Source organism: Melanotaenia boesemani, chromosome 18 (assembly GCF_017639745.1).
Source record: "Melanotaenia boesemani isolate fMelBoe1 chromosome 18, fMelBoe1.pri, whole genome shotgun sequence".
Taxonomy (NCBI): domain Eukaryota; kingdom Metazoa; phylum Chordata; class Actinopteri; order Atheriniformes; family Melanotaeniidae; genus Melanotaenia; species Melanotaenia boesemani.
Window position 1 is genome coordinate 9,043,591 of NC_055699.1, and position 11,301 is coordinate 9,054,891.

Here is an 11,301-nt window from a genome sequence, read left to right on the forward strand (position 1 = left end):
CAGCATCCAATACTTCAGCATTTATTAAATTACTTTCTTAAATAAACTGTTGTCATGTAAAAGTTTCAGGATTGATTTTAAGGTTCTTTTAATAGTTTATAAATGTCTTAATGGTCTTGGGCCCTCTTAATTATCGGACCTTCTTTTAAGTCATCAACCCTCGCAGACCCTCTGGTAGTGGTCTATTAGTTGTTCCAAGGGTGAGGACCAAGACATACGGTGAGGTCTCTTTCCATTGTTACGACCCTCATCTGTGGAACAGTCTGCCAGAGGACCTCGGAGCTGCAGAGACTGTTGATGCTTTTAAAAAGAGGCTTAAGACCTACCTTTTTAGCTTAGCTTTTAACTAAATTTTATTTGATCTTAATTTGTTACATCATTTTAATTCATGTTATTTTATCTTCATTTTACTCAACTGTACTACTACTTATTTATTTATTTATGCATTCTTAGCTGTTCTTATTGTTTCTTAAGGTTATTTAATCTTCATTTTAACTTGTGTTTTCCTTGTGGAGATCCTCCACGCCGCGGGTTCTGCCTGCTTGGTCTGGGGGCTGTTGCCACAGTGATTGCACTTATCGGGATGGCTGGGGCCCTGCACTGCAGCCTTATGGCTGTGGTGTGGGCCCCAGTCTGTCATGATGGGGGTGGTTGCTGCTGTTGGACATGGGTGGACTGGCCCCTGGTGTGGATGGATCCCCATGACAATAATATTGTTTCCTCACAGCAGCAGGCCAGATGTTTAGCACTTTTAGTATTTTATACCAATATTCAGTTCGGAAATACAAATTGGAGTGTCATGTTTGTACAGCATGAGGGGTGGGGGGTGGGGGGGGGGCTGCTTGGTTTGTGTGTATATGTGTGTGCGTGCGACTGTATGAAATATTTTAATGAGTGTTTTTATTGTTACGTAATTCTACTTTGATGTATGCAAAGGCTTGTTTTAATTCTAATATGCATAAGTGTTTTTAATCATGTAATGTGGAATGAAAAGTGCTTCATAAATAAAGTTTGATGTGATTTTGATTTGAAAAGTGTATTTGTTGTTTTATTGACAATTACAGGACCCATAATCAGTTTTAGGCAAGTAAAAACTACAATTCTAAGGCCTAATTCCACCTTAAGGCCTGGTACACATAAAGATTATCGGGCTGTTTTTGTCCTGATTTTGACCCTTTCCGACCAATGATGGCAAAACGCTCGATAATCTTAAGTCTTATAAGATTATCCTATAAAATTATCATTTGGTCTGAGGTGAGTTAAGAGCAAAGTCGTCCCGATAAGTGGCTAAGAAATGGGTCGTAGCTGGGCAATCAGAAATATTAAACATGTTCAATATTTACGACAAAATATCTTCACCTGTGTGGAAAGGCAACGACTCCTGAGTTGTGACTGTTTGGATTGTAAAGTGGAATAGAATGTAGCCAATCAGAGAGCGAGCTGACTGGGGAGCAAGGAAGGATATAAAGTCTGCGTTCACACCGTCTCCATTCTGTTATTGTTTTCAGTTCTGGCTTTTTCTGTTAACAATAGTCCCCAGACCTCCATCATTCCCTCCTCATATATATCCTCTTCAATGTTGGTTATTGTGTTTTCCGGTTGTTGCTATGGTTCTTCTTCTACAGATTTGTTAGATCACGTTTGGTCACGTGAGATTTCTGGCTTGAGGACTAGACTGTAGATCAGTTGCGGGACAGCATCGTTATGTGTGTATTGTTCTGTGGAAGTGGATGTTAGGTACTGGTTGGCCAGTAATGACTCTTGAATGAAATCCGGCCATTTAATAGTAGATTCAGCATTTTATTGACAAGAAACTTACAGCAATACAATTTTTTAAATAATTCGCAGTGATGACCATCAATCAAAATGAGACTTTTTTTTAGTAAATGAACACTTAAATCATATTATTAGAACTTTACACCCTAAATGCAAGCATAAGGCAAACACATATAGCTAAAGCAGTGAAGCAGCATTTGCCCGACTATAGTTTCTGATTACAGCACATCTCTTCGTCTGTAATTGTAATTAATCCATTACAGCATTAACGTGTCGCAAAAAAACATGCTTCCTCTGTTAACATGGACATGATGTCACGTGTATTTGCATGTTATGTTGGTTTTGAGCTGAGAGCGACCGCTGCAAACCGGAGACACAGACAGAAACTAAGCAACATGGCTGTAACAGGCTGCACTCGTTCCCGTGGCTATTTAATTTCTGGCAGATGAGCACTTTTTGGCACAACAGGTGGTTCCCCCAAAATGGCGGACAAAGCCACAGTGATGTCACATCCACAGTTTTATTCAACTTTTTCCATCGGGGACGTTTTGCTTTTCGCACTGCTTCACACGCTAGCAAGTGGAAAAAAACACATCAGCTGTTTGTGGCTGATTCAGCAAAGAAACAGAAGAAGACATTATCAATATAAGACAATAAGACAATAGTCAAGATAAGAATGTCTTTTACAGGGTGGAGAGAGCTCACAGTACAGGTAGGATGCAAGACGGATGCTGAATTAGCAGTCGATAGGGGGCGCATCTCAAAGGAAATTGCAAAATTTCTGTAGCACAGCTTTAAGTTAAAGCAAGATTTATATTAATTTGTGAACATGTGTGCATTAAATGAATGAAAAAAGCTATGAAATGCTGTCTCATAGATCTCTCATCGCCCACTGGTTATGTCTTAATCTTTGAAAAACTATGCATGTTCAATTAAAGATGTTTATCAGGCTGAAACATTCTCATTAAATTTAACCTGGCTTATATGTTTGTACAAATTAACCTTCTATGTAAAGATGAATTCCCTTCAGACACATTGTGTGGCACAGTATTAAAGCATATTTGGCAATGGAAAATTGAATGTCATGAAAGGATCAACACCATTACACAATCCCACCAAAAGTCATAAAAGCCACCAGATTAAAGGTGTTTTCAAGTGAACAAAGAACAACCCTGTGATCTAAACATGTTGCTTTCCAAATTGCCAAATAATCAAGCGCTGCATTCCACATGAGCTTATATGTGCCCAAGGGCTACAGAAATATCCAGCTTCAGTAGATGTGTGTGTATGTGCATGTCTGCATGTGAGACATAATAATTGTTTGTCCCCAGGGATGTAGGCTCACTGCAGAGTCACATGCGTGTCTTGCGGGGAAAAGAAACACAGTTAAAGCCGCAAGCAGCTAAAACTGAAGCCCACTTCAAAGTGTGGAGCTTTCCTCGTTCCCAACAGTGTGCTGATAATAGCATTATCCACTGTGGTCAAGCTATATAAAGAGGTGTGACTTTATACATGCAAGGACACTGGACAGTTTTTTTTTTCTTAACCCTGACCAACAGATGATATGTTTGCATCACAAAAATATTAACCTGTCAAGACTGGAAAGACCCTCCTCATTCATGCATCTTTGACATTTCATGTTGAGTTACATTGAAGGTTTGGCTCAAATTTTTTGGCTAAATGTGGTAAAATAAAGCAAACTGTATTTAATCAAGACCATTTCATATTCCTCCCCCCAAAAAACGATCAAATTACAAAAAATAACTTAAGAACACAGAAAAACATCCCACTTTAGGTTTTCTTTTCTTTTTTTTTTTTTTTTTTATCTGAAGTGTTAACATGTTTTGGAAGTTGTTCCTCTGGCTTCCTGCTATTCTTTTCCTCATTCAAATCTAAAACAAGCTCACTGGGCCACATCGATAGTCATAAAAACACTCTGAAGTGGTTCAGATGAGGATATACTGTGTAATTATGAGAGAATGCCATCATGTCTAAAGGTAAAAAAGCAATGCATAAAATAAAAAAAAGAAAAGAAAAATCATAACTCCAAAGCCACACACACACACACACAAGAAAAAGCAAAACTCACCCAAACACTGCTCTGTGCTCCCAAACAGTCAAATCTCCTTTCTGGAAAGATGCAGAGGCTGACCTTGATTTATCATATACCTGCCCTGCCTTTGAACCTCCACTGTGATATGGCCTTCCTGTTTGTTAATAGATGTGCCTCCAGTCTATTACCTCCGAGTGTTTAAGCCTGAAATAGCTCAACAGTTTAGAAGTCACCCAGCCACCTCCGTTCAACATGCAGGCGTCTCTACCTCCCAACTCTGCTCTTCACAGCCCAGTGGCCACATTAACTTCAGCAGCGTCCAGCATGACTGTGCTTGATATTTGCACACAGTCCCACACAGCCTGACAGCTGCACACAGTCAATCTAGACCCATCTTTATTTCCCGCTTTGTCCCATCAGAGGCTTTAGGCAGCAGCAGTGCTCATGGAAAAGACACCACCTGTCTTCGGGTTGAGAAGGGATTTAAGGGGCATCAGAGTTCTGTTTGTTAACCTAATGCCTGTCTATTGTCTTCTCACCCAGAGACGAAAAAGCAACGACTCCTCAAACATTTTCATACCATGAAGATGTTCATGGTGTATGACGTATCTGTTGGAGATTAACACTTACCCTAAAGAAATAATAATTGCTACATATGATCTTCTGCATACATGAAAAATAATTAACACCATGTTGATGTTCAAGATAGTCCGAATCTTACAGACATACTTTAAAACCGCAACAAACCCAATATTGTGCATGACTTCTTTGTGTTGATTAAATATTTGTAACAGAAAATATGTGGCACATGGCAGCCCTAAATAATCCCAATGGTGGGTGCTTTTGATGGTGGAAAGGCCTGCACATACAGCTGTGTTTCCTAACACCTGTCATACAAGTTTTTATGTTACAGTAGTTCTTCTGTGGGATCAGACCACATGCAGCAGTTCCCAACACACACCAAGTACCATTTCACTGTTATTATGCAATAGCTTTACTAAAATAATGTGAGAGAATCTTGATTATTTTGGCATTTTTATTTTTTAAGTATAGGTTAACAGGTATACAAATTACAAATAGTAAATATCCACAATATGAATTTTATTTGGCTCCTTTTTAATGTCTCCTGTGCCCCTTTAGTTTGCAGTTTAAGGCAGCTTAGTGGGGAATTAGCACTACCAGAGGTTCAAGGGTCTTAACTTTTCTGATTACGTTCAATAACATGAGCGTTAAAAGATTAAGTTGCAAAAACAAACACAGAACAACTATTGGCATGTTTTAGTTTAGTACTAAAAGTATGATAGAAAGGCTAAAAGGGGGAAATAGTACTAACCTAAACAACAGCTGCAACACCAGTCCGCTCTCTATGTGCATGATTAAATTATAGTAACATAAATGTGTCAAGCTGTTATCATTATTTGTAAAACAATTACAAACCAAATTTCCTGGTTGTAAAGTCAGTTTTACCAACCAATTCATCCTGCAAACACTCCACAAGATCTGCCATTTTGAAGTACCTTGACCCAGAAGTGGGTTCATTAAAATTTGGTTAAGTACAAAAAAAAAAAAAAATTGTTTTGCCCTTGCATCTAGCATATCAAAGAACTGTCCTCAAAATAAGAAGCACAGCAAGAGTTTCTGCAGAAAACTGATTGTTTGTGATTATCTATGCATCGTTTAAGCTTCACATCAATTACAGTATCAGGTTTAAACTCCTATTGTTATCTGAGCCATGTAGCGCACAAATTTCACAGTGGAATGAAATTGCAGTGAATAATAAGAATAATTGTTTAGGTATAAAACTGAGGCTCTACAATGTGAAGAGCACACAGCACCACAGTGACTGAAATGAGAAAGAAAGAGAGGAAAAAAACAAGTTTGTCATCACTAACCTCCACTGGACAATGTGACCTTTCATTACAGTCCCCTGAGACTGGCCTTATTGAGCTCTGATAGTGTTAGGGAGAGGCTTTTTTTCATAACTGCATCTAGTGATGCTCAGGTTGCTCCAGCTGCACAAAAAGTAAAGCTATGTTCTCACAGAAACACAGTAATTATGAATCTCTGACCTGGTGCAATTTGAATAACTGTATTTACTCTCCTGAGACTCTCACAGATGTGGGAATAAAATATCCCACAAATACAACAAAGGCCCAAAATCTCATACTCTGGTTAAATACAAATCAGTTCTTTATTCATTTCCTGGGAAACAATGATATGAGGTTATGTTTGTGTGGCATAAAGCACAACCTGTAAAGCCCTGGTAGAAAAGGAAAGCAAAGGCCATTTAAACAAACTACAAAACTCCAGTTTCAGATGGTAAACAAGACTAAAATTGTAGTGTTTAGCTTAAGATTGATATTTTCTTAGGTTTGATGTGTTATGGACAAAATAGTGGCCGTATTTATCTTCAGAGGGGAAGGTCAAATAAACACAAAAGACAAAAGCAAGTGTTTTTTTTTTTTAAAAAATGCTTGTTATCATCAGACTCTTTTCCTTCCTTCTCTTCTGCATGACCAAGCAATTCACAGCAGGAATGTGGAGACGCTCTGCTCAACTGTTTGGACTTGCACCTTTTTTTTCCCCTCCAAACAAAACAAAAAAACTGTCGTCACAGGTTGGTTTAATAAATCTGCTTGACATATTCCACCAAGACAAATAAAACAAATAATCACACAGATGAGACAGATTCACATGATGTGTTCAAGCGCTGCACGGTAACAAAAGGAAGCAAAACACTTTCAAATTCTTTTCCTAAGAGATTGAATAATGTCAGATTTACAAAGATAAACACTTAAAATTCCACTGTTTAAGGGGTTTTTGACTACTCTGGGTTTTGTAAGGTAAAAACCTTACAGTGGTTTGTTTATTTTACATTTAGTAACTTTTAGGAAGAGATAATTGCTTGATCGTATGTCTCTGCTTTTTATTTAAAAAAAAAATGTCCTCAAATAACCTAGAATGCACATTGAGATATTGATGAGTCAGCAGAAGAGGCATCCTTCCTTCATCCTGCCAGAGGCCACGTTCTAACATTTATCAGCGCTGCACCCAAATGTGGGACTGGAGGTCCCAAACAGGAATGTAGAGACTTGGAGGATCCTCGGGAGAGGACGGTTTCAAATGAAAGACTGGTAGTGATTCACAATTTATCCCAAGAACTCTAAATCTTAATGACAGATTTTATTGCAGATCGTGATGACTTTCTTGCCACACACTGCTGCAGAAAGAGAAAGAAGTAAATAAATAATCAACTTGTGTCAAAGCCTGAGGAATTTAGAAGCAGAAAATGTTTTTGCAATTTCTTTTTTACCCAGATTACCCAAGATTTTTCACAGTAAGAGTTAAAAAGCTAGATAAGATTTCAGTTATTTTGTTTTTATAACCATTAACATAGTTAAAGATAATGGGTGTTTTCAACAGTGTTTCTGGTAACAAATTAACAAATAAGATGAGTTGATGTCTTTCTATTTAACATGTTGATATACTGAATGCAGTTATGAGGCCATCTGTTACATAATGAGCAGCATTATGAATGAATGAAAAGAAACATTTAGACAACATCAATCCTCATTGTTTTCTTTTTTTAGCACAGAAACCTAAATGCTTAATTTAAAGTAAGGTAATTGGGGATTTTTGTTTGGTTATACAAACAAAAATAAAAACAAATAACTGAGCTGATTGGCAACAGGTCAGTATGATGACCAGTGTTGTTCCTGAATGAGCTCATTGAACGGTCGTTCATGAACTCGTTCATATTTGGGTGAACGTGAACTGAACGTACTGTATTTCTGCCTGATGAACGTTATTGTGAGCGTGCTCATTCTGGCGTTTGTGAACGGCGTTCTCTCACAGTTGAACTTTGTTCAAGAGAGTGCTAGATTTCCATGGAGCCTTCCAGGCAAAATCCCAACTAAAACACATCATAAACAGGCTTTTATAGGTGAAAAACACCAAATCTGGCAACACCAGCCACCACAGAGCCGCACCACGCATGCGTCATCAAATTGCAAAACATGGAGGCAAAATCCAATGAAGGCAGCAGTAACACGTCTGCCTCAATGATTACTACAACACCTACGTATGATCACTTAAAATAACGTTTTGAAAAGGTCAGTGATGATCCAGGAGGGAGAAATCTTGCCTTTTTGTGTAAACTTTGCCCACCGGGTGTCAAGAAGCACCCGGACCAAAGTTCAAGAACTTTTCTTTGGACAAACAAATCAGAAAAAATACATTCACAGAAAATTTGAAACCTAACCTAATGAAAATATAAATAATGTTTAAATGTTTTGCACTTAAAATATTGCACTTTGAGGAACATCCTTTGTTTCCTACCTCAGCCTGGTTCCTACCTACCTCAGATAGTTTAATAATTTCTCATTACAAAAACATTCAAGCAGGTTTTTCCTCATGTTTTTATACTGTAGGAGTGAAAGCTGCAGCTGGCTACGAGCATGGACTGAATGGGTGGCATCAACAGGAATATGCCAGTATTCTGAGGATAATAGCCCGCAGCAGCATATTGGGAAAAAAGAACTACGAACTAGTTCATTTATAGAACTGTGAAATTTTGAATTATGACCTATGAACTGAAGTAGTTCATTTTAAAATGTGTGAACTGAACTCTGAGCTAGTTCACGTAGAAATTGAACTTTTCCAACACTGATGATGACAGCATGTCAAAAGGACACCCAGGAGAATCAAAAAGTAGGTCTCTTAAGGTACAAGGAAGAATTTGGGATTTCATCATCGGCATTGTTAAAAAGAAAGAAATATCCATACATAAGGGACAGTGTTAAATTCAAAATTTGAATGGCCCTGATCTTTGGGCCCTCGGGCAGGAATGTGTTAAAAACAAACATGATCCTCTAATGGAAAGAATTGCATGAGGCCAGTTTGTTGATGTTTCCACAGAAGACAAGGTAAAACTATCATGCCAAGAAGAATATATAAACAAGCTGTAAAGATGCTTTTAATTTCTTTAAGACCAAGCCCATTTAATCAATTTAGACCTGACGAAACATAAAATTGTTTTAGCTTTGAGCCTTTTCAAGACACACACAAAAAAATCTACAAACATAAGCACAAAGTCAGTAAACAATGTAAGCTGAAGGTTTACCTACTTAATTTTTCAAGTTTTGAGTGACTGAATATAGGTTTTGCAGAAGATTCTTTTGAAACGTAAGTCTTACTGAAAAGCCCTGTTATAGAGTGGTTAATCTAGTTAATTAATTACATAAAGGGGAAGAACTACTCTTCTATTCGTCATAAACTGGCCAACTTTCCGGTGACAGATGTGTGTAAACATGTCACCTAATGACCGAGAACACAAAAGACGCAATACTTCTCTTGTTCGACTGAGACATGAATGAATGAATGAAGAATGAGTAATGCTGGACACATCCCTACACTCCAAAGTGCTTTTGGTGGGAACTTCGTCTAGTTACTTAAGAAATGAGCATGTAGCATTAATCGGCATTAACGCATCAACGTGACCACCGTGACTGCTGTCAGGAGGCGTTACTGCTAGCTGCCATGGAGAACTTATAGCATCATCGTTAATTTCACCCAACAGTCTGTGAAGAATATTTAACAAAGAGGAAAAGCCCCCAAAAATGTATGAATTTCTCAGACTTTCCCCTCTTGTATCACCAGGTTAGGAGACCGAGATACAACGCCAAGTCATCCACCGGTGATAGAGTACAGTTGTCTGCATGTGTGGCAGTAGTGTCAGTGCAGTGTTCACGGGGAAATGAGTCAACAGGTAAAACTACCAGACATGCGTACAAAATAACACCGGTCAGAAGTTTAAAAACCCCTTTTCATCAAGTGAAATCCTTTTGAGACTCAGTGTCACACAAATGATTATATCTTATTTACTCACCGGTGCCTGGTACTCAGCTCAAACTCACTCTCAGTCACCCGATGTCAACCGCCTAAAAATGACACCGCCACTTTTTCCGTTGAGAATGTCAAAATAAAATAATTTGAGCTGCCTGGAGACCATCCACGTCGGTTACATTGTGATGTACAGTACGTCTATCAATTACTTCAGCTGAAACATACCATCAAATGAGACTACGTAACATTGGGAAAGATTCTGTATTTTTGTGAACGTAATTCCATGTCTTCAATTAGAATATACGTGAAATAAATTCCGCTTTTGCTCTGGTAATTTCTGTCAATTTCTCATCTCGTTTGCTGGCTAGCTACTGCTGCGCATGCGTGCTATGTGATTTATAATGGGTTCGCATCATTTACTGCCCGTGTGACCCGTCGGGGAGCTGGGTGGGCATGATTTTTCATTTTACTTAAACAGGCGTTCAGCCGGGACATCAGCCGGCTGACCCGCTCAGATCCGACGGCTGGAAACAGGTCCGAGAACGCCCTTTTTAACCACATGCGTGGAACAAACAAATCAGAGTCCGCCTGCAGATAAACTCAGAAAACGTTCCAACTTGATAAATAATGTTGATATTTGCCCTTTAATTGTTCAGAAGATAACTTCGTATTAATATGATTCTTCTGCTGATATTATGATTTTTTTAGCTGCTCTAACTAAATTGTGTTCAAATCCAAGTAATTGTTCTTATATGTTAAGAGACCTCCAATGGATTCTGTTCCACTTTGCAGACTACAACATGAAAGAAATGCGTACAAAATAATAGCTCTATTATTAATTCTTTTTCTAATTAGTTTTGCCCTGAAAGATCCATGCCTCTTTTGTTTTGTTTAAGTCTCTCCATTTGCAGCAATTACTTTTATTGTAGTTATGTACTACAAAAAATGTATATCTTCACTCACTGAAGAGATTTTTGCAACTTCGTTCAATCAATTTTTCTTTTTTTTTTTTTTTTTGTTTTTTTTTTTTTTTTTTTTTTTTTTGTTTGTTTGTTTTTTTTTTTTTTTATTTGTTTTGTTTTGTTTTTTTAGGGGGAATTGTGTAAAAGTTGCATTTACCGTGGTGCAGTGTTTTCAAAATGTGAGGTGGGCCTCCTCAGGGAAGCTCCAACTAGTTTAGGGGGAGGTTCAGTAGATGGAGGTGAGGAGATGTTAGTTAATAAAGAATATATAACTTGTGTAATGTGTTTGATTTGGCTGATATGACAGTTTGCTACCAAGTCACAAACTAAGAGATGTATGTATGTGTTTTGGGTAGTTTTGGGTAGTGTGGATATGTCAAGGAGCAATGTGTGGTTGTGTTGACTCACTTGCTGAACATCTGTGGGATTAAACAGCATTACCAGGATCTTGAGCATCAAGTAATTAAATTAAACTAAGGTGGAGCAGTTTTTTTTCTCCAAACTTTATCTGAGGGCAGTTTTAGGCCCTTTGGCCCTTCCCCCCTATGTGTATACATACACTGATGGATGATATATCCATCCATCCATCTTCTATACTTGCTTAATCCACTACCTCTGTGTTTTGTTTTAGGGATTAATTTAGTGGTCATCTACCTGTAAAGCCAG

At 38.0% G+C, this 11,301-nt stretch overlaps 1 protein-coding gene across 2 annotated transcripts in view; it reads right to left on the reverse strand.

Moving 5' to 3' along the window:
- slc4a2b (solute carrier family 4 member 2b) overlaps positions 1–9,805 on the reverse strand; it is a 43,786-nt gene extending 33,981 nt beyond the window's left edge. For both annotated transcript variants that reach the window (XM_041968709.1, XM_041968707.1), the window contains exon 1: positions 9,717–9,805. The gene's annotated coding sequence lies outside the window, so the exon portion shown is untranslated. The remainder of the gene's footprint in view (positions 1–9,716) is intronic.
- Between the last annotated feature and the right edge of the window lie 1,496 nt (positions 9,806–11,301).